This window comes from Acipenser ruthenus, chromosome 3, assembly GCF_902713425.1.
Source record: "Acipenser ruthenus chromosome 3, fAciRut3.2 maternal haplotype, whole genome shotgun sequence".
Taxonomy (NCBI): domain Eukaryota; kingdom Metazoa; phylum Chordata; class Actinopteri; order Acipenseriformes; family Acipenseridae; genus Acipenser; species Acipenser ruthenus.
In genome coordinates this window covers 47338609-47366089 of record NC_081191.1, presented here as the reverse complement: position 1 = coordinate 47366089, position 27481 = coordinate 47338609, and the positions used below count along the sequence as shown (strand labels likewise).

General features: G+C 39.4%; 1 pseudogene; it reads left to right on the top strand.

The window, feature by feature from the left end:
* Positions 1 to 27481, top strand: part of LOC117394510 (phosphoinositide 3-kinase regulatory subunit 4-like) — a 33407-nt pseudogene that overhangs the window by 2679 nt on the left and 3247 nt on the right.

The following is a 27481-nucleotide window of genomic DNA, read 5'->3' as shown; positions in this document are numbered from 1 at the left end:
TAGCCCCGTGGAGGAACTGTGTACTCTCAAGAAAGAAATAGACAACTACTCACGGGTAACTGCACAGGCAGTTGCTCACACACGACAGACAGATAACAAAGAACGGCCTACCACGCAAGCGAGGAAGCCGCTGAAAGAGAGAAAGACGAAAGGCTTTTTAAAGTCATTGATTCTGGGAAAGCGGCGAGCCAGCTTTCAGTACGAATGCAAGGGAAATACAATTGACTTGATTCGACTCTAGAAGCTCTTTTCTATCAACACGCTCAGCAAGACATAGAGGTCTTACCTTACCATCTTGAGAAGGAAAAAGAGAAATGGCTTCCGACTGCATCGTCCCAGGAAGGGGCCTATCGGCAGCTCTGGTATAGAGAACTCAGCGATACCTACCCAATGGGCAGGCGTATCCCATACATAATGTTCGTTGGTGGTCGTCTTCGAATTGAAAGGGACCGACAGTTTACAGAATTAAAACATTATCCAAAGTCATTATTAAAAATTGCTGAATATACCGTTAAGGCCCTAATGTCACAGTTCACCTGCAAATGAAAATGCACAAAAGCAACTAAAGATCACAGGTTTTTAAAAAATGCATCACAGTATCTAAAACTGTTTAATAATTAACTGTCTAACATTGTCTTGTTTGTTTTTTAACTTTGAAGATATGGGCTTTGTATCGGAAAATTGGTGATGGAGTCGATAATTGCATATGATGAGTTAGTCATTAATGTGTTGCATATAATGGGAATGGATTTATTTATTAATACAAGGATGGTAAAACGCAACTGACGTGTATCTGAGTGTCGTATATCTCAGTGCTGACTGTATACATACGATATGCAAATATTTCAAGTACCACACCAAACATTAACCTTTGCTATAGGTCACATCGTCTAACTACTATGGCAAGACAAATGATCATTTAGAGATCTCACATTCATTTATAGATATCTCTAAATACTTGATTTAAGATATCTTTAAATCATTTCCAGAAATGTCAAAATATTTGAAGATATCTTCAAATATTTAAAGATAACTCCAAATCATTTTAAGATATCTAAAATACATTTAGAGATACCATATCTGAAAATGATTTACAGATGTGTTCCAATGGAGATTTAAATGAGATGTCTAAAATTCATTTTCATATATCTTTAAATCACTTTAAAATTAAATTTGATATCTTGAAATTACTTCCTGTTCATTTCAAAATATCTTAATGATTTACAAATATTTCTAAATGAACAGGAAGTTATTTAGAGATATATCTAAATGACAGTTTGGCGTACCATGCTAGCAAAATGCTATTTAAAGATATAAATGAGTACATGCATTAGTCTCCGTGTATAGGAACACCTCCTAAGAGAACACTTCGCCTAAGAGAACACACTTGTGGTGAATTTTCCCATTGTAAATACTCCGCCTAAAGGAACAGGAACTTCTCTTAAAAGAACACCTTTTTGGCACCGCTAGTGATTCATTCACAACTGATACAGTACTGTTTTGTAACCTGATAACTAATCATTATCAAACTTAAATTCAAATGGTTTATTCAATCTTTTCAAATGTGTCCTGTGAAATACCAGCCCCATCAATACAATATGGTAATTGCGTCAGCCATCATTTACTTTTCTAAACTAAAATATGCTACCGCGGTAAAATTAGTTTGACGTTTGATATTAGTTTGATATTCGACTCAAGCTAACCCGACATGAATGAAAATGGCTGTATCTCGCCAACCACAGAAGCTAGAGTGCTCAAACCAACTTTAATTTAAAGGAGACCAGTTGTGAATTGTTTCACAAGCTCTCCTTTACATGTGAATCAAACAAATAAATTGTGAAAAACAATAACGTGCCGCATATACGCACACAGCCTACCTGACACGCGTAAAACGGCTTTATCTCCCCAACCACAGCAACTACAGCGCTCAAACCAACTTTAATTTAAAGGATGCCAAATGTGAATTGTTTCACAGTCTGTGTTTTACCTGTGAAGCCTAAGAATAATTTGTGAATACAATAACATATTGCATATACACACCACCGTCCCAGCCACAGCAGCTAGCATTTTCAAAACAACTTTAATTTAAAGAAGACTAGTTGTGAATTGTTTCACAGCTTATGTTTTACATGTGAATCCTAATAATAATTTGTGAAAAAACAAATGGTTGGGGATATCAAGCGATTTTACCCATGTCAGACTGTGTGCGCATATGCGATATGTTTTGTTTTTCACATATTATTCTTAGGATTCACATGTAAAACAAAAGCTGTGAAGCAATTCACAACCGCTCTTCTTTAAATTAAAGTTGGTTTGAACGCTGTAGCTGCTGATCCAGGAACATCGCCTGATATGCCTGGAGTACAGAAGGATGTACCGTCTGATTGCATGCACCGCTGCCAGGCAGGATCGGCAATCCAGCCACCCAAGAGGTGGTTGCTTTGCACGCCGAATTTCTGCGTACAATAACAAGAGAGCTGCAGGTGCCTATACCAGCTCCCAATGAGGTGGGCACCCGTTCTGCTGTGCACAGTCCTGCCGAATCAGCGGTCCGAGATGTTTGTACAGAGCAATACCCACTCGCTTCTGCAGCGGCACAGGTGTACGGACATGTATTGGTGATGGCTCCATGTCCACCCGTACAAGTTCCACCAGTTGGTCAAACGTAGCTCAGATGACCCGAAATGTTTGAATCCGTTGTTCGTCAGAGAAAGACTCGTGAAGCACAACTTTCTCCCACCAAACAGAAGGACGATGATGCGCCCGCATTCGTCTTTCCTGCCGATGCACAAATAGAGGTCTGTACATAAGGACGAAGTGGATGAGGGTGTGCTGAAAAGAAAGCTCTAGAAAAGAAAGCAGTAGATGCACGATTACTTTCCTGCAAACCTGAAGGAGTTCTTCCCATACAAGACTTAATCTAGCCAGTGTTTGTCTGCGTCTTCTCCATCCATCCATTTTTGTCGCAACTACATTGTAAGAAGGCCTATGATTTTATATACCCTTATAACTAATTAGCAAATACACACACATTATGTATTTATTATATTAACATCGTTTGTGTAAGTTTCCACATTTTCTGCATAATTCATTTTAATAGTTGTTTTTAATATATTTCTTCCACATTTAACGCATATTCATGATTATTGAACGCATACTACTTTTGTTTAGAACATTAACAGTTACTCAGTTGGCTAAGACTAATATATATGGGTGTGTGAAAGGACATCAGTAGCCTAAGAAGCATAAGAAAAGCAGTAATGGGAATTGGTGAGTGCTGTCGGTTTTTGTACAAATGCTACTTCTACCATTTCTAGAACAACTAATTCTAAACAATAATAGTAATAACTATTAATATTTTCTTGGCAGCATGAACCGTTTTAACTGCAAGCCCTTTTCATTCTAGACAGATGGGGGTAACCTCTTCATCTCTGCCTAGCGCGTAAAGCCTCATGTAAACCCCTATGCATTATTTGAACGATATCCTTTATCGCGCAGCATCTCTTTTCAGCGCGTTTGGTGATATTTAAATAAACTCTCCCATTATTTTATTATTAATGAGGTTGTTTGCATTTGGACGACTAAATTCTCTCTCTAAAATAAACTCTCATGTAAACGTGGAAGCAGAACTGTCATGACCATAAAAGCGCGAGAGATCTGTTGTCACGCTTTTCAGTTTTTGCTTGTAAATTGCCCCATTTTTAGATATCTCAAAATTAAATTAAGATATCTTCAAAATGGTCTATTTACAGATATCTCAAACTTGTTTAAAAATATATCTGCAAATGATTTACAGATATCTAAATATTGCAAGATATCTTAAAATGCAATTTCAGATATCTCTAAATGATAATTTGGCTTGCCATATGACTACAGCTGGACCATTGAAGTGATTACATACAGTACCAGGAACCAGCAGAAACTTTTTATCGAAACCATTGTCTTTGAAATATGTTCCTATTCCAAAGTGAAATATGAAATACAACAAAAGATCTTGAAAAGAAGACCAGTGAATATCATAATAATAGTGCTAATAATAAATATAGAGAAAGGGACTAACATGCAGAATTTCCACTAGGGGTCAGTAACACCTAAAAAAAAGAGATGGAGCCATATATAAATTCCTTTAAAGTACTAAAACATGTCCACATTTTATTCAGTCAGCAATATTTAAATCAGTTTTACAAGCTATGCATCTTTTATATACTTTATATAGTTTAAACCTGAGCATTACTGTACATGTGTATGTCCACACAGATCTGGAATCAACCATCGGCGTACAGTGATGTGAATTTATTTTTGTAACTTTAGTGCAGATTAGACCTACACTCACCTGCTGCTTGGAATTGCTATGCAGTATGATGTCTGTGTATTAATTTATTAGATTTTCCAATTTTCTGTATAGAGCTGCAGGCCCTCCATGAAATGGTGCAGCAGAAAGTGGTGACGCTGCTGAGCGACCCAGAGAACATTGTGAAGCAGACGCTGATGGAGAACGGCATCACCTGACTCTGTGTGTTTTTCAGGAGGCAGAAGGCCAATGACGTGCTCCTGTCCCACATGATCACCTTCATGAACGACAAGAACGACTGGCAGGAGCTTTCTTTGATAGCATTGTCGGTTTGTACCAGTTGGTCACAATTGGGGGCAATTCATTAATGAAACTAGGTTAAGAGTTTTTCAGTCCTATGCCAGGCACACTACATCTGTTTTGGTACTGTGGAATCCGCTCATCACATATTCATTCTCCTGCCTTAAAGGCAGCTTTATCAGAAAGCTGTGGTTTAAAACCAAACTTGGCTGTTAAATCTTTTAAAGAAAATGTTTCTGATCTTTATCGCTCAAATAGTGCTGGCAGTAGGTACTAAAGGAAGCAAGAAGAAATTAACAGTGCTATCACTTTTTGATGCTTTATATTTGGGATTTTTGAAACTTTTCCCCCTCCTTGAAGGACACATGTTATGGGGACAACATACACATTTTACCAGTAGTCCTAGATAAAGATGAACAATGATGCATTTTAGTATAGATAAGTAATTTATGGTGAACACGATTCATTTAAAAGCACAGAATCTAGTCTTTTTTATGTTCCCAGTGTTTTAGATCCTACTACTTAACTAATCAGGCTAAACCTTTACTCAACTTCCACTTATGCTATCTTGTTCTTCTCTCTGTGCTAAATTCAACTACCTTGTATATAGTTCCAGTTCAAAACAGCATGTTGCACATTGTTCTCTTTTTTTAATGATCAGAAAGGTACTATACTTATTGATTTTCATTTTAATACTCAATAGTTATCGCTGTAGTTTCATATGCATTTATGGATCAGTGTGCAGAGAACTCTTAAGGACCATGCCTTATTTTATTTTCATCTGTCCTGCTCTTAGTTAATGAATAAGTGCTGTACAGTATGAACTTTACATTTATTTATACAGTTTTTTTTTCGATAAGGCAGAATTTGTTGTGTAGATTTAAGTAACATATATTTTCATGCATTTGGTAGTAAAAAAAAAAAAAAAAAAAAAAAAGCAAAACGAAATAATTCACTTTTCCCGAAATAAAATTGCTTTAAGGGAAATGCGATAAAATTGGGACCCTGGTCATAGCTCATACAGTACAAGCTTTTTGCACAAGTCCAGGGGTATATTTTGCTACTGTTCTCATCAGAACAGGTGACATTCTCAGACCAGTCAGGGCTATGAGCCTGGAACAGATTTAATCAAAATCAATCGGTATTCTGGAGGGATATTGGAATGATGGGAAACTTGTGGAAACACTGCTTGAAATGTTTCTTGTGTTTCCATGACAAGGGACTGTTTAGTGTCAATTTTTTTTTTCCCACAGCCCTTGAGATCAAGCTGGACACCAATGCCAAGACACATCTGTGTGAAACTGTACTATTTTACAGATTAATTTCATTTATCTTGTGGTGTTTGAAAAATAGTAAACCTAATTGGGCAGAATTATGAGAGTCAACCAAGTGCATTTTCTTTTGGAAAATAAAACATTTAAATATAGTGTAATCTACAGTATGAATGGGACCTAATGTCTCTGATTAGGTTTCCATATGTTTTGTGGGTAACCGCATGATAATTTTGTCTGTGTTGTGTGCTTCAGGAGTTGCAGCATATGTGGGCTGGCAGAGCTCCTCCATCCTGAAGCCTCTACTGCAGCAATGCTGAAGAGTTTGTCATCTACAAGGTTCTCAGTGCCCTGACCTGCATGTGTCTGCTGGGGCTGCTGCAGAAACCACACATCTATGATTGTCAGCGACATTGGTAAGTCCTATTCAATGTTTTCACCTACTGCATAAGGGGAGGTCTGTCATTCGGGAGCTAGGCTGGTTTTTATATACTGCACTAGTCTACCTGCTCTCTTGTCAGTACTCCCAGGCAACGAAAATTGGATTTAGGTTAATGCTGGGGAGAGGGGTAGTCTGTGAAAAATACCCCAGAGAACCATCTGATGTTGCATTGTTTTTTATTAATACTGATTGATTTAAAATGACTATTAGCATATCATAATATGCATTAAACTACATTAATAAGAACATAAGAAAGTTTACAAACAAGAGGAGGCCATTCGGCCCATCTTGTTCGTTTGGTTGTTAGTAGCTTATTGATCCCAGAATCTCATCAAGCAGCTTCTTGAAGGATCCCAGGGTGTCAGCTTCAACAACATTACTGGGGAGTTGGTTCCAGACCCTCACAATTCTCTGTGTAAAAAAAGTGCCTCCTATTTTCTGTTCTGAATGCCCCTTTATCTAATCTCCATTTGTGACCCCTGGTCCTTGTTTCTTTTTCAGGTCGAAAAAGTCCCCTGGGTCGACATTGTCAATACCTTTTAGAATTTTGAATGCTTGAATCAGATCACCGCGTAGTCTTCTTTGTTCAAGACTGAACAGATTCAATTCTTTGAGCCTGTCTGCATACGACATGCCTTTTAAACCCAGGATAATTCTGGTCGCTCTTCTTTGCACTTTTTCTAGAGCAGCAATATCCTTTTTGTAGCGAGGTGACCAGAACTGAACACAATATTCTAGATGAGATCTTACTAATGCATTGTAAAGTTTTAACATTACTTCCCTTAATTTAAATTCAACACTTTTCACAATATATCCGAGCATCTTGTTTACCCTTTTTATAGCTTCCCCACATTGTCTAGATGAAGACATTTCTGAGTCAACATAAACTCCTTGGTCTTTTTCATAGATACCTTCTTCAATTTTACTATCTCCCATATGATATTTATAATGCACATTTGTATTGCCTGCGTGCACTACCTCACACTTTTCTCTATTAAATGTCATTTGCCGTGTGTCTGCCCAGTTCTGAATGCTGTCTAGATCATTTTGAATGACCTTTGCGGCTGCAACGGTGTTTGCCACTCCTCCTATTTTTGTGTCATCTGCAAATTTAACGAGTTTGCTTACTATACCAGAATCTAAATCATTAATGTAGATTAGGAGTAGCAGAGGACCTAATACTGATCCCTGTGGTACACCACTAGTTATCTCGCTCCATTTTGAGGTTTCTCCTCTAATCAATACTTTTTGTTTTTTACATGTTAACCACTCCCTAATCCATGTGCATACATTTCCTTGAATCCCTACTGCATTCAGTTTGAGAATTAATCTTGTATGCGGGACTTTGTCAAAAGCTTTCTGGAAATCTAAATAAACCATGTTCGTCTCCAAACAAGTTAATGTAACACCCTATCACATCGTAGTTACTTGTTAGTGCAGTAGCTTCAAGTTCTAACATTTTGTTCTGAGACTTCAAGCATTTAGATAATGTGAGGGAAATCCCTTGAAGGAATGGCGGCCGCAACAAGAAACTACACGGCCCAGACTGCCTAGCACCAGGGTTAACTACGGGGCTGGGTTAGGCACTATAAAAGAGAGCAGAGCAGAGCAAATCGGGTGTTGTTTGGGGAAGCACCGTCTGATTGCTTTGCTGTATTCTGGAGTTTGCTGGAGTTCCTGCTGTTACTTGTGTCTTGTAAGTACTGCTGACACACCGTAGTTAGTTTTGAAAAGTATAGTTTAGTTCGAAGAACCGTTTTGTGCATTCGCTTTTGTTTACCAGTTTTCTGTAAAAATACAGCCAGGTTCAAACGTTGTGTGTTTATTTTGTTTGTCTGCATTATTTACCGCGGTGAGACGGAAAAAGCCAAGGTCTGCTAGGCCGGAGTGAACCTGTGAAAACCTTTTGTTTGTGTTGTGTGAAGAACGGGAAAAGAAAACAAGGACACCACGACTGTAGAGGGGGACTGTGTATTTGTTCAGCACGTTGTGTATTGTTTGTACCACACTCATTTCCCAGCGCCTCACTGTTCCTGGAGGGGGAGCCAATTCCCCAACCTTCCTGTGTTTCACTATTCCTGGAGGGGGAGCCATTTCCCCAATTTACCTGTGCTCCACTGTTCCTGGAGGGGGAGCCCTTTCCCTTACTTACCTGTGCTTTGCTGTTCCTGGAGGGGGAGCCATTTCCCAACTTACCTGTGCTTCACTGTTCCTGGAGGGGAGCCATTTCCCAATTTACCTGTACTTCACTGTTCCTGGAGGGGGAGCCATTTCTCCAATCTTACCTGCTTTCCTGTTATGGGAAGGGGAGGCATTTCCCCAACTTGCCGGTGCTCTACTGTTCCTGGAGGGGGAAACCATTTCCCCAACTTACCTGTGTTCCTGGACACGTCGTCCAGGGGAGCCTCCAACCTTCCCTTACCTGTGAGGCCGGAGCCAGTTATCGTCCCCTCTTCATTACCTACAGTTAGCTAGGATCGAAGAAGTGAGCTAGTTAGTAGCCCGTACAGGGCGTGTTCCTGACTATAAACGTGCTGTTTGTAAATATTTGTAAATAAAAAGCAACTTACCTGTGAACGCTGCGTGTCCTTCTGATCCATACTTGGGGAAAAAGCATGCCCTAGTGGCGAGTACGAGTAGCTCTTTCACAATAAATACATTTAATGGCTGTCTTGCCTGAGTTGTTGCCCTTGTTTTGATGTGGTCTCCCTTATGTTTTTTTGAACCCCCCCTTCCTTTCTAGCTTAAATGCTTCTGAACCTCATCAAGGATCCTTTCTCCAAGTAGATTCGTTCCGTTTTTGTTTAAGTGCAGTCCGTCCCGTCTGTATAGATAGTCCTTGTTGTAGAATGTGCTCCAATGTTCAAGAAAGATGAAGCCTTCCTGTGTGCACCACGATTTCAGCCATGCATTTTGATTTTGTATTTCCAGCTGTCCGTATGCTCCTTTGCAAGGTGCCGGCAGTATCCCTGAAAATACCACAGTTTTGGTCTTGTCTTTTTAATTTCCTTCCTAGCTCTCTGAATTTGCTTTGCAGTGATCTTGGCCTCTCTCTTTTTCCAATGTTGTTTGTACCGATGTGGACAATTACTACCAGGTCGTCTCCTGTTCGTTCTAGGAGCCTGTCCACGTTCTCAGTGATGTGCGTGACAGAGGCTCCTGGAAGGCAGCACACTGTTGTAGTAAGGGGGTCCAGACTACGAACTGAACTTGCTGTGTTTCTCAATATGGAGTCCCCAACAATCATGACCTCCCTTATTTTTGCTGCCTGGCCAGCACTATTTATAGGGTCCTGGATGTTGTTCCTTTCGTTCTCTTGATGTTGGTTTTGATCATCTCAATTTTGAAGTGGCTCAGATTTGTTGGATGTTTTGATTTCTGGTGGTTGTATTTGACAAAATTTTTTTTCCCTTCTTCTGTGTACCTGAACCCAGCTGTTTTTACCCACTTCTATCTCCCTGGTGGCTTTCAGTCTGCTAGGGGTGCTGACTTCCATGAATAGCATGAATTGTGGGTGTGTCAGCTCCTCAAGCTCCTGTTGCTGTCTCATTTCCTGCAGCTCCATTTCTAGCATACTTACTAGTTTAAGCAGGTCCTGGATTGTGTGGCACTTTATACACACTTGGTTTTAGCTCTGCTGGGTTTTCTCGGAGCGAGGCAGGCATCCTTGGGCAGTGCAAGGCAGACATCCCCCGCGGGGCAAGGCAGGCATCCCTGGGCGGCAACGCGCTGGCGTCCCCAGGCAAAGCAGAGCTGGCGACTCCAGGCGACCCAAGGCGATGGCGGCAGCAGACCCTCGGGAGGTGACGGCGGGAGGGCAGCCCCTGGCCATGAAGGCGGGCGGTTTTCCCCCATGCTCTGCTCAGCAGGGGCTGCTGAGGACCACCAGCATCCTGTCCTGGTCCTTCTAGTGGTGAAGGGAGAGGCAGCTCCTGCTTCTCTGCCTCTGGCGATGGAGGCAGCAGAGGCAGAGGCAAAGGCGGCAGGGGCTCCTCCCCTTCTGGCGGCGAAGGTGGCAGGGGCTCCTCCCCTTCTGGCGGCGAAGGCAGCAGGGGCTCCTCCCCTTCTGGCAGTGAAGGAGGCAGGGGCTCCTCCCCTTCTGGCTGCAGCCCTCCTGTTCAGCCTCACAGTATGGGGATCCCAGCTGGGTGGGGTCCCGTGACCACAATCTCCTCTCACGTCTCTCTGGTCGCTGCTGCGGCTTCCTTCCCATCCTCTTCACATACAAAAAGTAATTAAAAAAAAAAAAAATTAAGCACCTGCAGTACCTGTTTTGGCCTGAGTCCAGGAGGCGCTGGTGATCCCACGCTGGACACCACATGTGACAGGGATGGCTGAGTGGTGACATCAGGCCAGAGAGACACACAGACAAGTACTGCCGCACCATTTATTTTAAAAAATCACAAAAATAAAAGGTTTAACAAAAACACACTGCTCACAGAGGAAAATAAAAGTTTTAAATAAAAAAACACAAACACAAAATGATTAGGTCAGACGGGGCAATCGCCTTCACTGTTCCTATATTTAGTTTGATTTTTAAACTCCTCTCTCTCGCTCTGTTCTCTCCTCCGAACAACCCACCCCAAGCAGGGAGAACTGCAGGCTTTTATATTAGTGACCGAGGGATTAACTAGCTATCAATTATCTGCTAATCTCTCGGCTACATTGTGCACGGGTTTTCCCCAATTACTATTGGCAGAGGACGAGCTGCCAACCTCGCCTCTGCCATTTAACAATAACAAAACAAACGCACGGCTACGCCGTCATTTAAAAATACATAATTACATTGTGACAGGGTGGCTGTGGGGTGACGTCAGGTCAGAAGCAGGAAGGAAACTGACACCAGGTAATACTGCAGTTCCAAAACAAAAGACACGGCGACGCAATTTATTTAAATAATACAAAAAATAAAACAAATCACAAACACAAAATAATAAACCATACAGGTCAGTTGGGCATTCGCTGTCACTGTTCCTGTATACTTAAGTTTCGTTTTCTCTCTCCTCGCTCTCTCCGCTCTCACTCCTCATACACCCACCCAGAGCGCAGAGAGCTGCAGGCTTAAATGCAAGTGACCATCTCCCGATTAGCAACAAATGAATCACTTAATTAATTCGGGAGATGGCCACCTTCTGCACGAGGTTTTTAAATTATTCCTGGCAGAGGATGAGTACCCACTCTCGCCTCTGCCAGAACACACTTTAAATAAAACAATAAACAAACAAAACACACGGCTACACCGTCATATATATTTTTATACAATAATAAATAAATAAATAAATAAAATAAATAAATACAAAAACAATACCGACGGCGCTTCGCCGTCATATATTTTTAAATAACAAAACCATAATACAAGACAATAAATTGCACAGGGGCGGAGGGGGGGACCCCGTACTAAAAATAAATAAACAAACACTGTACAGGGCTCCTCGCCCTGTTACATACATATAAATAAATCAGAATAATAATAATAATAATAATAATAATAATAATAATAATAATAATAATAATAATAATAATAATAATACAACAAAACAAATACAAAATAATAAATTGCCTAGGGGTGGAGGGGTACCCTGTTCTAAAAATAAGCAATACATTTAAATCAAAATACAAAACAAATACATTTTACAGCAGGACTTTGCCCTGCCCCCTTTTCATGTGCAGGGCTCCTCACCCTGTCACACCTCCACAGTACGAATTAAAACGATGTGCTGCTTTTTATAAGAAAAATGCGAAAAAGCAGGTTGCCTAGAGGATTTATATTGGACCCTGACGCCCCAGATAAAACGAGGGAGTGGTTGTACAGTATTTGTTAGCCTATTTGTTTTTCTATGGGTCTCTCTCTATATCGCGGCCCTCGATATATAGCTGATTTGTATTGGACCCCCGACACCCGCGATATAGCGAGTGGGTGGTGTATTATAAAAAATTTCTTTGAAACTTTATTTTAATTTAATACATTTTTTAATTTCTTTTTTTTAGCTTTGTTTCTCTGCCATCCTAACCTCTGGATTCGTTATGGGGCGTGGGATTCATAACTGTAGTGGCTCAGTATCTGAACATTGCAGATGTCTATTGCAAGTAAATGCCATATCTAAACCCATTTATTATACATCTAATAATACAGGTAAAAGACTTTGGCCAGCATAACATTCTCATATTTATTAAGAGTAGATGCAAATACAGCAGCTTGTTTTTATTTCTATCAAACGTAGATTCATGTATTCTTAGGGCAATTTCCTGACACTAGAAAATGGGTCGGTGGGTGTATTTGAAGTATGGGTAAATTTGAAGAATGCATTACCATTGTCAACTAAAAGGTGTTATTCACAGTACTCATGACAGAATTATTTTTGGTACCACAAGATTTGACTGTTCTTAAAGAGTTACACATCCCCATGTGTTCCTACAACAGTTTAAATAACATACACGGGCAAAGCATAATTTGCTTCCCATTCTTAGAATTTTGCTGGTTTGTAGTCCATGATTTGGATCTTGCAATGGAAAACCATTATCTGTTTAGCTATATTTAGAAAGGCAACTATCATCTAGAATCATGTAAGTGTCAGAAAACAGAGATACATCTGTTTGAGAGGAAATGTGGTAACACCTTGTGTGTGCCAGTACACCTATTGACTTTGGAATTTTGCTACATATTTTACTTGTGATGGACTTTCAAAAATGATATTAAACATGTTGTAATTTAACCCTTTGCGGTCCTCTGTCGGACCCTATCCGACATCATCAAAAAAACAGGTCCTTAGTCGTTTTTTCTCCGGAAAAAGTTGAGAAAACCATCCAATGGCCGAGTGAGACCGATAGGAGCTGAGAGAAGCCGAAAAAAGGGACGGATCTGAGCAATACACATAGACCCGGCACCACAGAGATAACACGGACATAAACAAACAAGATAGCTGCTTCTGCATCCAGCGCTCAAAGAATATCACTTGCAGAGCTTTTTTTAGATGTTATAGTAAGAAATTAATGACTTGAATCGCATTATTGAGGAGATTGGTTATAAAACGAGTGATCAGGAGATGATTTATATATGAAGAGGTGTGTGAAAAATACAGCAAACAAGGGGTGGGGTGGGGCTGGCTATGCAATACTGAGTGTCCTGTTGATATGCAGTGCCTTTTATACCTGTTTTACTGTGAAAAAAATACTTTTAAACAGCGCGTCTAAAATAAACTGCTCGTGTGAAAATAAATTGGACCTGACGCGCCTGAGACACGCTGAATAAATGGACCGCAAAGGGTTAAGCTTAATATTGACCCCAGCTTGAGTAAATAGTTCAGACTTAATCAACCTCAATAAAAACATAATTTGAGGCTATGCTCACTTTCAGATTCTGATGATTTATTGCAGTAGACATGCACACCACTTTCGTATTGAAGTTCTTACTTTCAAGATGATTATTTAATGCTCAAAGCTAACCAATATTGCAATATTAAGAAATTCTACAGCCATTGTTAATATCCTGACAACTTCTTACACTTATAACTTTAAAGTCTATTTCAAAGCTGTTTTCAAAATGGCCACTCTAGTGCACTGGTGGTGTAAGGATTATTGCCCACATTGTCAAACAGGGAACACAGCAATCCATGATGTGGCACGGAAAAGAAAAGCCAGAGCACTTGCAGTGATTTAGAGGACAGAGTTCACCAAAATGTAGACTGGTTACAGCTGCACAACTTTTGGACTGATTTCACTAACAAGTGCCTGTGTTTAGGCCCATATCTTCTCTTTGTGATTCCATACTGAGAATCAAGACATGCTTGAAGTTATATTACTTTTATGGGTAATTCCAGTCATCCTCCCTCATATAAAGTCAAAGCCCATTTATACTGCATTAAAAGTACACTGTGCATGCATGGACAGTGATGGGAAGGCTTGTTTCCTTTAAATTGCTATACCCAATATTGTACAGGATATCAGTAGCCTCTTTAGGCACTTGCACCTGCGCCAGAAGAAACGCAGCGGCTCCATACCTGAGTGCCCTCTGCCTGAGGACCCAGCCATAGCTCAGCTGTTAAAGAAGCTGCATTCTCAGGTACTGAGCAATGATTTTCTGTTATGTGAAAAGCAGTTTGTTTCCAAGTTGGCTGGTCTCTAACCTCATGCTGGAATTGAAGCCTCCAGAGAAGCTTTCAAAAGTCTTCTGCGGATTGGACAAGTTTCAAACAACAAGATTCATCTTAAAGTATGCGCCAAGACACCACTCCATTATAATCAAAACAGCACATGTGGGGGACTGTTCATACATATGTTCCGTATTTGAAATAGTACTATTCGGCCGTGATTCAAATGTGTGTGTGTGTGTGTGTGGGGGGGGTGAGTATGCATGAGAGTTTTTTATTTTTCTTTCAGGATCAGGAAATTTACAGCATTACAACAAACAAAAATGTGCTTTATATAAAAAAAAGTAACAAAAATATAAAAGTAAATTGGAATTGTCTCATTTTAACACAGAAAAAAATATATGTCAGTTGTCCCACGTTATACCCCCACCTTTATAATGCCACCCTCGCACACCGCCAGCAATTCTCTCTGAACAAATGCCACCAATATAAAAACAGTGCTATTTGTACCCGTTATATCGCCACCCGCCAACTTCCCAAGTCAAGCAAATGTAACTATAAGCATTGTAGTTTCTCTCATTGTAGCGCTAGTGAAATAATTATGATCATTTAAAACAACAAAGTTATGCAGTTCTTATGCTTTCCGAATTCAGTGTTAATTGAACATTCATACCAATGTCATCAACACTCCTGCTCCCAAAGCAAAACAGAAAGTACAAAATGGCGAGTCGACCCTGCATTTAACACCAGAGCAAAAGAAAAAAACCTGCATGTATGCATCTGAAAAAAGAAAGCAAGTCAGCAAGACAAATGTGTTGATTTGTTTAACCTGAAAAAAGCTTGACACAGTCTAAAATAAGTGACTTTTATAAACCACAGTAAATGTTAAAAAAAAAAAGTATGGTAAGAGGTTTGTTTACGTGCGTACGTTTTGCACAAATGAAGGCTGACTTAAACTAAAGCATCAGTTTTATAAACAGCAGAATAGTTTACTTTTTTTTATTTTTTACTTTTCGTTTAAAAAAAAAAAAGTGTTTGCCTGTACATATTCAATGTTTGTTTTTTAACTGCTTAAAAAAGAATGTTGTTGAGCTTAATTGCTTTGTGATACAAATAGATGGCATCGTTCAATGGGGGATAGTATTCAGCAGGCTTACACAGTCGTGCCACAAACAGTAAAAAAAAAAAAAACATACGTACGTACGTAAGTGTTTTTTTATTTAAGTATAAACTGTTCCTCAAAAGTAACCATGTATGTTTCATACAGATGGGAAAAGATGACACAACCTCATTAGTATACTTACTGTTGTGTTAAGAACTAGTACTGCAGTTTAAAAAAAAAAAAGATTAATGTTTTATTATTAAAATGGCCTGGAGATACTGTAATTGCAAACATGCGAACATAGAACGTTGTGTGTGTGTGTGTGTGTGTGTTTTTTTTGTTTTTTTTTGACCCTCACTATAACGCCACCCTCGCTTATTGCCCTTTTTTGCCCATGGCCCTTACCTGGTGGTATAAAGAGGGTATATATATATATATATATTAGATAGATAGATATACAATTAGGTGTTTTTGTGCTTTAGGGGATGACAGAACCTGAAGAAGACAAGCTTTTGGCCTTGAAAGACTTCATGCTCAAATCAAACAAGGCTAAAGCTAAAATAATCGGCCAGAGCCATCTTAATGACAGCACTCAGAGTGGTGTGATTGATCTTGGTACCTTGAGAATCACTGGCCAACAAGTTCACCTTGTGAAACCTAAACAAGAACCAGATGGCAAAGTTATTTAAAATTGGATAGGAACAGGTCGACGTGGGGAATGTTGTCCATAACCTCCTTTGTAAAAACATGAAAAGTAATAATTTAATATATTTGCTATTTTTTTCTCTTCGTCTATGATTTTGCCATTTGTATATTTTGCCATTTAGACATTTTACTTCCTCCTTGAATATTCTCTTGCTATTATAATATTGGAAAACCTTTTTGGAATTGGTTTTAGCCCCCTTGGCAATGTTCATTTCTATCTCTCTCTTGGCCTTTCTAATTTCCTTTTTTACTTGCATTTGCAGTTCCAAGTACTCTTTCTGTGTATTTTGTTGTTGGTCCCTTTTAAACACTCTGTAAAGTGCCTTTTTTCTCTTTTTTTAATTGATCTATTAAACCATTTTGGTCATTTTGTTTTAGATTTTGATTTGTCTACTTTTGGGATGTAATTGTTTTTCGCCTCTAGTACTACATTTGTAAAAAATAGCCATGTCCGACATCATCAAAAAGACATAAAACACAGGTCTCTAGTCGTTTTTTCTCCGAAAAAATCAGAGAAATCCATTCAATGGCTGAGTGGGAACGATAGGAGCCGAGCAAAAAAAAGAGAGGCAGATCTGAGCAATACAGATAGCCCCGGCACCACAGAGATAACACGGACATAAACAAACAAGATAGCTGCTTCTGCATCCAGCGCTCAAAGAATATCACAGACATTAACTGAGCTTTTTGAGATGCTATAGTAGTAAAATAATGACTTGGATCGCATTATTGAGGAGTTTAGTGATAAAACGAGTGATCAGGAGATGATTTATCGGTATGCACGACTATGAAGAGATATGTGAGGTATGTGGGGCGCAGCTGGAGATGCAGTACTGAGTGTCCTGTTGATACGCAGTGCCTTTTAAACCTGTTTTACTGTGAAAAAAACAACTTTTAAACAGTGCGTCTAAAATAAACTGCACATGTGAAAATAAATTGGACCTGACGCGCTTGAGGTGCGCTGAATAAATGGACCACAAAGGGTTAAAAAGCACTTCAAATGAGACCATGTTGTAATCTGAGTTTGCCAATGGTTCTTTGACCTCTGTTTTAGTTATTCTGTCTTTGTTATTTGAAAAGACTAAATCAAGGCATGCCTCCCCTCTACTCAGTGCATTGACAAATTACGTTAGGAAGCCGTCATTTGTCATTTCTACATTTCAATTTCGGCTGTCATGCTCCCCACTGGGTTTTCTCATTTTATATGGGGGAAGTTGAAATCTCCCATTAGTATGGTTTCTCATTTGCTACACTTTTTCTAATGTCATTGAAATAATTATTTTGCTTGGTGTCTGAATTTGGCGGTTTATAGCCCCATATTATTACATATTATTATGCCCTTTGAATTTTTGTCCATTATTCTGACCCATATTGATTCTGCGTTGTTTTTTTCTTCCAGATTTAACACCTGGGCTTCAATATTATTTTTTTTAATGTAAAGCGCTACCCCTCCACCTTTTCTGTCCTGCCTGTCTTCCCTATGCAGTGTATACCCACTAATATTATATTTGTCTCCATCACTCACCACATTTCTGTAACACCTATCACATCGTAGTTACTTGTTAGTGCAGTAGCTTCAAGTTCTAACATTTTGTTTTTGAGACTTCTAGCATTTAGACAAATACATTTAATGGCTATCTTACTTGAATTGTTGCCCTTGTTTTGATGTAGTCTTCCTTCTGCTTTTTTTGTTGATTTCTGGGATGAACACAGGAGTTTCATGTTTGGATATTCGCTCATAATGTCACAAGTGATGGTTTTTAATGTCTGTATTTTTGTTGTGTGTTTTTATTAATGAATCTGTTGTTTTTAAACTGCTGCTAGTTCTCCTGTGCACTGTGACCTGACTTTTGGGTTAAGCACTTTCCCCACAGTTAATAGGAAGTCCCGCCTTACCTGCCAGTCCAGCCAATGATAGTCATGGACTGACTATAAAAACGGAGGAACAGGGACCAGAAAGAAACTAGATGGTAACTTTACAAATAAAGTTGTGGGGCTTGCTTTATTGGGAAAGCGGTCAAAGTAGCTGATTTGTATCAAAAGTCACATTGTTTACAAATTGTCTCATGCTTAGAATGTGCTATAATTTGAAATTTCTCAAAGTTCTATGACAGTTAATTCAACAGTGGGAACTGGCCTACTGAAAGAAGTTGATGCGGTTACTAAAACAGCTGTACCTCTTGATTGGCAGACGCCATTCCTGTTTTGATTTCATATTTGAATAGCAGAGAAGTAGAGGAAGATTTTATTTACTCTAAGTATTTGTCTAACTTGTTGGGAAAGTGGTCAGAACAGTAGTTATTTCTAAAAATTCACAGAAAACGTAGTTGGTGCGGTTACTAAAACAGTTGTACCTCTTGATTGGTAAAAGTTATTTCTGTTTTGATTTCAGATTTGTCTAGCTTGTTGGGAAAGTGGTCAAAGTAGCTGATTTGTGTCAAAAGTTACATCGTTTACAGTAAATAGAATGTAGGAAGTCTGGGAGTTTTTAAACAATAGAATGTTGAAAAAAGTCCCATTAATGTGAATGATGGACAAAAAAAGGACAAAAAGCTTAATAGTTTAAAAAGTATAAAAGATATCAAAAAGTTGTATACAAGCACACCATTGCAGACCGGTCTACACGTTTTAAAGTTTGAACAGCATTTCTAGCTTAAACGGTGTAAGAGGAATAGCGTACCAAAGAATAATAAGAATAAGAAGAAGAAGTATGTCGAAAATTTAAAGTGGGGACTCTTGCTTCGCAAGCCCCACTAATAAGTGTTTTGGGAAGAAGCACACAATATGTCTGGAAGAATAGAGGCAGCAGTATTGGAAAGGAACAGCAGCACAGAGAACACTGTTGGGAGCAGTTTAAGGTTGACTGAAGGAACAAAGGAACAGGTTTGGCATTTTTTTGTTTTTTTCTATTTGGTACTTTGTTGCAGCGGGAGTATTTTGTTTTATTATCACCTACCACTGTTGGATTGTGTTCGAGCTACCCTTTTTTGTGGTAATGGGTTGGTCCAGAGAATTGACACTTGAAGACATTTTTTGGTTTACAAACAAATAGGTTTTTATTTTGTGTAACTGCCTTGCTGTGCCTGGCACTCCTTGGACAATCCATTCCCCATGTGGAAGAATAAACACTTCAGTCAAAATTTAGATCCAGAGTTCTTCAATGCACTTTATCATATTCAAGCTATTGCAGGGAGAGACAATCAAGAGAGCAACTGAACGTGAGTTCTTGTTGCAACAAAGTGTTTATATAGCTAAACAGGCATGATTCTACGTAAGGCAGTAACCAATCAAGTCTTTACAAGTATTCTCCTTGCAACGATTCACATCTTAACAAGCTTCTTACAGTAACCTTGTATTCTTATCAACAGTGGCTAATACTTTGCATTGTGTCAGAAAAGTGTAGATGCAAAAAAGTGTAGATGCAAGAACCTGCATAGGGGAAATAACTACTCGGTCATCAAGGTCCTTGTCCTTGCCAAACCCAAGGTGGCTTAGTCATTACAAATTCTACAAGCAGGTTTACTACAGTTACTCATGGTCACCCCACCTGTGACAATAATTTAAATATTCGTTTGGATATTCGTTCATTTTCAAAAAGTAATGAAAGCAATTAGATCACTCAGAATGCAGGCAGAGATAACAAAGCAGGGGGGCGTGGCCTGTGTGTGTGCCTTTTACTTTACAGCAAGTCGTTACAATATGTAACACCATTAAAGTAGAAAAATATCCCAGGAGTAAAGAATAATACGTTGTGTAGACCTTACTGAATTAACTACAAAACAAAGGATGCCAAATAGCAGTTCAAGTTAAACGCTGTTTTGTTTATTCCCAAAATAAACAGTACATAAAGTTGACACCGCATTTTATTATTTTTTTACCTTTTTTTCAAATGCGTATATATAAGCATTTTTACACATTTTAAATCATTTTTTTCTTTTTAATGTTATATATGTTTAAGTTAAGTAAAAACTGTTAATAACCTAATTTTTTGTTTGTTGTTGAAATCTAAAAATACATGTGACCACCCTACCAAAGGTACCTGTGTGGAAGAATTGGACAAATGCAAAGCGAGTAAGGCGTTTTATTTTGGTCTTGCCGGAGGAAGCTGCAACGTGTCTGCAGTCTGCAGTCTGGAGTACACAATGCTGGTGGTACTCGCCAGAACAGATCTCTACAGTGAGTAACTGTCACAAAGACGGCCAGAGTGGGTGGCGTCAGACCAGACAGGAATACACAGACAGAGACGGTGGTGATGATGAGCTGAGTGCAATGGCTGCACTCAGCGTTTATTAACAAAATAAAAAGGTTTAACAGTACAAAAACACGGGACACGGCACTATACGCCAAAATAAAGAGACAAACAAAACAGACTAAACAGTGAACAGACAAACTGACAAACACGGTGAGTGAAAACACTAATTACTTTGCTTTGCTTTCTTTTCTCCTCTCTCTCCCGTTCTCCACTCACCGAACACCAACCCCCAGTGAGTGAAAACATGCAGCTTTTATGCAGTTGTACCGAGATTCGATTGCTAGTCAATCATTCAATTGGAATCTCGGTACAACTGCACGTGAATTAATTAAAGTGCAATTCCCCATCCTCACATATTATTACTTTTTACTTGCACGTGATGTGATGTGCCATCCCCGTGCCTAAATACAAATATATAATTTACACACACGTGAAACACAGACCGCTTATATCCCGTGTACCAATGCCTATACACCAACATTTACACACAACACGTAACATATAACATACACAGGGGGGGGGGGGCACTTTGCCACAGTAACCCAGAGCGCATCCTGGCAGTATACATTTGTGCTTGGTTTTTAAAGAAAGACAGCGTTCTGTTTGCACCTGTTTTAAAAAGAAAACCACTGTATTAAATGGACTGTTTTGCTCACCTGCTTGCTTATCTGCTGTGTGCAGCGTTCAATCTGTTTATTCCAGCTGTACGAGTTGTATGCCAAACTAAACACGTTTAAACGGGCAGTATTTTTTATATCAGCGCGTATGGTGTGCGTGCTCTGAATTTACAAAAGCGAGTGTTATGGACTGTTTGTTTATTCTTTTAAGCAACCGCATAATTTCAATGGACTGTGGTTTTTGGTTGCACTTTATTAAAAGAAACACCATTGAACTTTTACAGTCTGTGTGACCCTGAAATGGCTGCGACAGTCTGGGGTTTAAAGTGAAGACCCAGACGGGACTTTTGTTTAGAACTGTATTCAAAAATATACCCAAGTAGAAATCAAACCACATAGACAGTGGTAGTTTTTGTTTTATTTTTATTTAAGGCAGTCAGGACCCAGCAAAGCAGTAGGCTGCAGGTGACAGTGTTCACCAGAAGAGGGCGACAAAGGAACCCAAAAGAATGCAAAGGTGCTGTGGTAATCACAAGGACTGTGAGAGGGTGCTAAAGGCGCATCCTCACCTGTTGTTCCTGCGTGGACCACACGGGGTGCAATCTTCCTGGTACCAAGTGAGATACTACTTGGAATACTTACCTGTTTACCTGAAAAAGGATTACAAACTTCATTACCCGACAGCCCTTGTGGATTATAAAAGTAAATGAACACGTGACATGGATTAGAGAGTGGTTAACATGTAGAAAACATAAAGTACTGATTAGAGGTGAAACCTCAAAATGGAGAGAGGTAACCAGTGGTGTACCACAGGGATCAGTATTAGGTCCTCTGCTATTCCTAATCTACATTAATGATTTAGATTCTGGTATAGTAAGCAAACTCGTTAAATTTGCAGACGACACAAAAATCGGAGGAGTGGCAAACACTGTTGCAGCCGAAAAGGTCATTCAAAATGATCTAGACAGCATTCAGAACTGGGCAAATGAAATTTAATAGAGAAAAGTGTAAAGTATTGCATGCAGGCAATAAAAATGTGCATTATAAATATCATATGGGAAATACTGAAATTGAAGAAGGAATCTATGAAAAAGACCTTGGAGTTTTATGTTGACTCAGAAATGTCTTCATCTAGACAATGTGGGGGAGCTATAAAAAAGGCCAACAAGATGCTCGGATATATTGTGAGAAGTGTTGAATTTAAATCAAGGGAAGTAATGTTAAAACTTTACAATGCATTAGTAAGACCTCACCTAGAATATTGTGTTAAGTTCTGGTCACCTCATTACAAAAAGGATATTGCTGCTCTAGAAAGAGTTCAAAGAAGAGCGACCAGAATTATCCCAGGTTTAAAAGGCATGTTGTATGCAGACAGGCTCAAAGAATTGAATCTGTTCAGTCTTGAACAAAGCAGACTACGCGGTGATCTGATTCAAGCATTCAGAATACTAAAAGGTATTGACAATGTCGACCCAGGGGACTTTTTCGACCTGAAAAAAGAAACAAGGACCAGGGGTCACAAATGGAGATTAGATAAAGGGGCATTCAGAACAGAAAATAGGAGGCACTTTTTTACACAGAGAATTGTGAGCGTCTGGAACCAACTCCCCAGTAATGTTGTTGAAGCTGACACCCTGGGATCCTTCAAGAAGCTGCTTGATGAGATTCTGGGATCAATAAGCTACTAACAACCAAACGAGCAAGATGGGCTGAATGGCCTCCTCTCGTTTGTAAACTTTCTTATGTTCTTACCTGGTGAGACTTTCTGATCCAAGACCAGATCTATAGTTACCAGCAGCAGCTGGATGGAACCTGGACTGGTCTGCAATTGCTAAAGCAATATGTTTTCCCTTGCAAGGAGGAAAGCTTGGAGAGGGTTGAAGAAGTGAGATTAGCGGGCAGGTTTTCTTTTGTTTTGTTGATTTTCATAAATGTTTTGGTTGTTGTGTGTGAACTTTAACTAAAGAAATAATAAAACCGCATCTTCTTCAACCTCATATTCTGCCTCAGTGTGTCAACTCTTATACTGCCAGTTGGCTTTGCTAGTTTATTTCATGGCATTGCACTTGGTTGAATATTTTATAGGCAGTCCGTGTGCCCTGATATGGAGTATTTTACCATGCATATATATATCTTAAATAAAAAATTAATTATTACGTGCACACATATAAATATATGTTAGAGACAAATTAATATTTCTGATAAACGTCAGCCTATTTGTAACATTTTAAAAATGATTATTAGCTCATAATATCGTAAAATACATACATTACTGTTACAAATATTTCAAATGTTCTGATTCCGAGCCATCCCGCCGTGCACCGTGTCTGGCTCCCTGTGAAAGGATAAAGCTGAATGAATGAAAGAATGATTCAGAGCCCCCTTCAGTTCCTGTTTGGTAATAACAACAGTGCTTGATCCTTAGTACCGTACTAAATCTGGGGATCAGCTAGTCTCCAACTTTGTTCCGATTGTTTTTTCGATGCAATTGGTACTAACTTAGTACGCAGCTGGGGATGATCCCGAGATAGTACCCTACTAGCTAGTACGCAACTTAGTACGCAGCTCCGTACTAACTCTGCAAGTTCATTGCAATTGACCCATAACGTTTAACAATTATTTAGAGTTCCAAATGACTAAACACCAGTGTTACACCTAATGTTTTTCCTGTTCTTAAGATTATTTTGTATAGGTTATTATTATTATTATTATTTGTTTATTTAGCAGATGCCTTTATCCAAGGCGACTTACAGAGACTAGGGTGTGTGAACTATGCATCAGCTGCAGAGTCACTTACAATTACGTCTCACCCGAAAGACAGAGCACAAGGAGGTTAAGTGACTTGCTCAGGGTCACACAATGAGTCAGTGGTTGAGGTGGGATTTGAACTGGTTACAAGCCCTTTTTCTTTAACCACTGGACCACACAGCCTCCTTTCGCTCAAGTAGCACGATGTTATGTGGTTTAAAGCGTCATATAATTTAGTGTGTGTAAATTGCCAAATTTGTCATTCAAACTTGTTTAGTTTTAATCAGTTTTGTCTGCTTGTTACTTTTTTCAGCCAACACATTTAAATGACCCTTGTTTGTTACATTTTAAAAGATTGTTTTAAACGTTACAATGTAAATGTTGACTCAGTAGCTACCATTAAATGTTTCAACCTCGGTGACTTTCTTTGATGCGATATTAATTTTAGGCAACTAGCAATATATATATATATATATATATATTGTGAAAGATTGGTAGTGTGGTGCTGCTGGACACTGGTATTTTCTTCCCAAAGACTGGAGAGAACTCGTTACGTATTTCAGGTGAATACTTTTATTTACAATATTTACACAAAATTATAATCAATCCCAAGCGTTTATTTGCCCTGTACGGGCTACTAACTATCTCACTTCTTCTCCCCTCTCTATACTACTGAGAGATGACCAGACTGAAACAGACTTTGCCTGTAGAATGTCCTGATTCTGCACAACAGGAAGGTTCTGGTTGGGCTCCCTCTGGTGGAGTGCTCCCGGAACACCGGTAAGTCGACATTGGGCACCCCCTGGTGGAGCGAGCCAGGAACACAGGTAAGTCGAGGTTGGGCTCCCCCTGGTGGAGCGAGCCAGGAACATAGGTAAGTCGAGGTTGGACTCCCCCTGGTGGAGCGAGCCAGGAACACAGGTGAGTCATGGTTGGACTCCCTCTGGTGGAGGGAGCCAGGAACACAGGTGAGTCGCGGTTGGGCTCCCTCTGGTGGAGGGAGCCAGGAACACAGGTAAGTCGCGGTTGGGCTCCCTCTGGTGGAGTGAGCCAGGAACACAGGTAAGTTGCGGTTGGGCTCCCTCTGGTGGAGTGAGCCAGGAACACAGGTAAGTTGCGGTTGGGCTCCCTCTGTTGGTTATCTCCTGAAACATAGCAAAAGAGAGAACAATGACGCCCTCGGGTGGAGTGGGCCTGGACCACAAGCAAGGGAAGTCCAAGATATTCAGTACTCCTTACTACCACCAGGTTCCAGAACAAACACGGATGAATATTGATGTCACACTTGTGCTATCACTGCGGTGACTGCTTAAGAAGCCACCTTCCAACAGTAATAAACAATATTTCCAATACCACGTCTTGTGCTTCACTTTCTTGACTAATAAACACTTCCCACTTTACCTTGCAGATCGCTGCTCCAGCAGCTAGAAACCAAACAGTGTTTAAACAGTCCTGGTCATTGAAACGTTGCACTTGGTTGAACAGTTCACTGCCCTTGCAGCCAAGAACACACAGCGTTTTATACAGTCCTGGTTATAGAACTAAAACACTTGGTAGAACTGTCCGCTGCTCCTGCAGCTAGGAACAAAGCAGTGTTTAAACCAGTCCTGGATATAACAAAAATACTCTTCGTTGAACAGATCGCCGCTCCTGCGGCTATGAACCAAAAACAGCATATTCGCTGTGACTGAACCACGTAGGTATTCAAGCAATCCCCCCGCGGGTCACCTACTAGCCACGGCTCAGGCAGCCGACTACACACTGGTTTAATAAATCGTAACAACGAAACAAAACCAAACAAGTCAAAACAAAAGGCTGCCTCACCAAGAAGAAAAACACACTATTTTAAACTTTTACGAAATAACTACCACTGAAATGTAAAGCATTTACTATTGCTTCTCTGAATATTACAGACTCCACAAGTTTGCGCAGGCAGGACAATCGGGCCGTGTTCCCCACAATCACACTTCCCCCGATTGTTCTCCCCTGCTCCCTTTTAAACTGTCTAACCCCGCGTCACTAATTTGCGCTGAGGTTTCTGGGGTGTGTAGTTTTTCTTCAGAGACGCCATTTCTTAAAGGCGTCCCTGCTCTTTCTTCACAATATATATAATTGGAAATTAGAACCAGGTGCAGGGTATTTAAAAGGTGCAGTCAGTTTGCACAGGGCTGTGTGAAGGAGCCCGAATGAAGAGGTGCTCAATCATTAAAAAAGGTAACTGGGTGTTCCTTGTTGGTGTGTAAAATTGTGTGTTTTCCAGCCGGCAAACAGCTTAGCTGTCCGGCTTACTAGAATTAAGTTCCTGATGTGTGTAGTCAGCGCTCCAAAACAGAGTTAGGATTTTTGTTTGTTTTGACTTGTAAAGAAATTAGTGTGTGTGCAAACGCGTTTCTTTCAATTTCTGGTTGTGGAGTCGTGTTTTGAAGGGAAGAGAGCCTGAGCGAGCCTGTGTGGTGAGCATCTCCTTTACAATATATATATATATATATATATATATATATATATATATATATATATATATATATATATATTGTAAAGGAGACATGAAACTTGTACTTTTTATATAGGTATATAAATGTGGATTGCTGTGGATAAATGCATCAGCCAAATCAATTAATATGACATGTAGTTTTCTAGCTTGCTATTTATTTATACATTTATAATATAAACATGTATTCATTTCTAAATTTATTTATTTAAAAAAAATATTTATTTCTCAATGTATTTATTCCTCTATGCATTTGTTTAAATCTACCAAATAAATTATTCCTTTATTTTTAATTAAACGAGGAACTACAATTTATTAGAGATTAGACAAGGAAGCTACATGCCACTCTTGTGTACAGTTCCATTCTATGGTATCTACCAAACAAACAGGAAACTAGAAATTTTCAAACAGGAAATAAAAAATTTCTAGAATTGAGCAGCACCTTCAGGTTTTCAGCGAAAGCTGGTCAGGCTTGGATGTAAGCTTAGAAAAAGAACACATTTCAACAACTGCACAGCGGGCTAAGGTCGTGTGCTCTTCAAGAATGTCATGTTGCAAGTTCAAACCATGGTATTTTTATTTATTTATGTTTTCTTTCGATATGTGCTGTTTTAAAACATAAATACATTGTTTAATATAAATGGTGTGGATATCAAACTGCTTGCACTCCCTGGTTTGTTTTGACGTTGAACAACATGTGGAATCACATGATTGGTAGATGTCCAGTTATTTAGCTTTTCTGTTTGAATAGTCGCTACACACCCTTAAAAAGTAGACGGAAGAAGAAGAAGAAGAATTTTACCTTAGTTTGACGACTTATATCTCATTGTGTATAAGAGGTATGTACGTTTTGTTCCACATTTGATGTAAGAAAGTTTCAGACTTTTGATACTGGTACAGATGGTAATTCTAAGTGATTTCATTTTGCCGCTGCAACATAGTAAAAACATCTAAACTCTTTGAGCTGTATAGAGACTCTAGCTAGTTTCAAACAAGTTTTTCCTACTTGTACGAGGAACTACCATTCCTCTCAATTTGTTCAACACAAATCGATTGGTCACATGGTTCGGCAGCCAGTCTGGATTTGAGCCAATCAAATTTCAGCTATGGTCATATTGCACATATTTGCACATAGTACCTTGCTAAAGCTCAAATGCAAAACTTGTTTAGACAGTGTC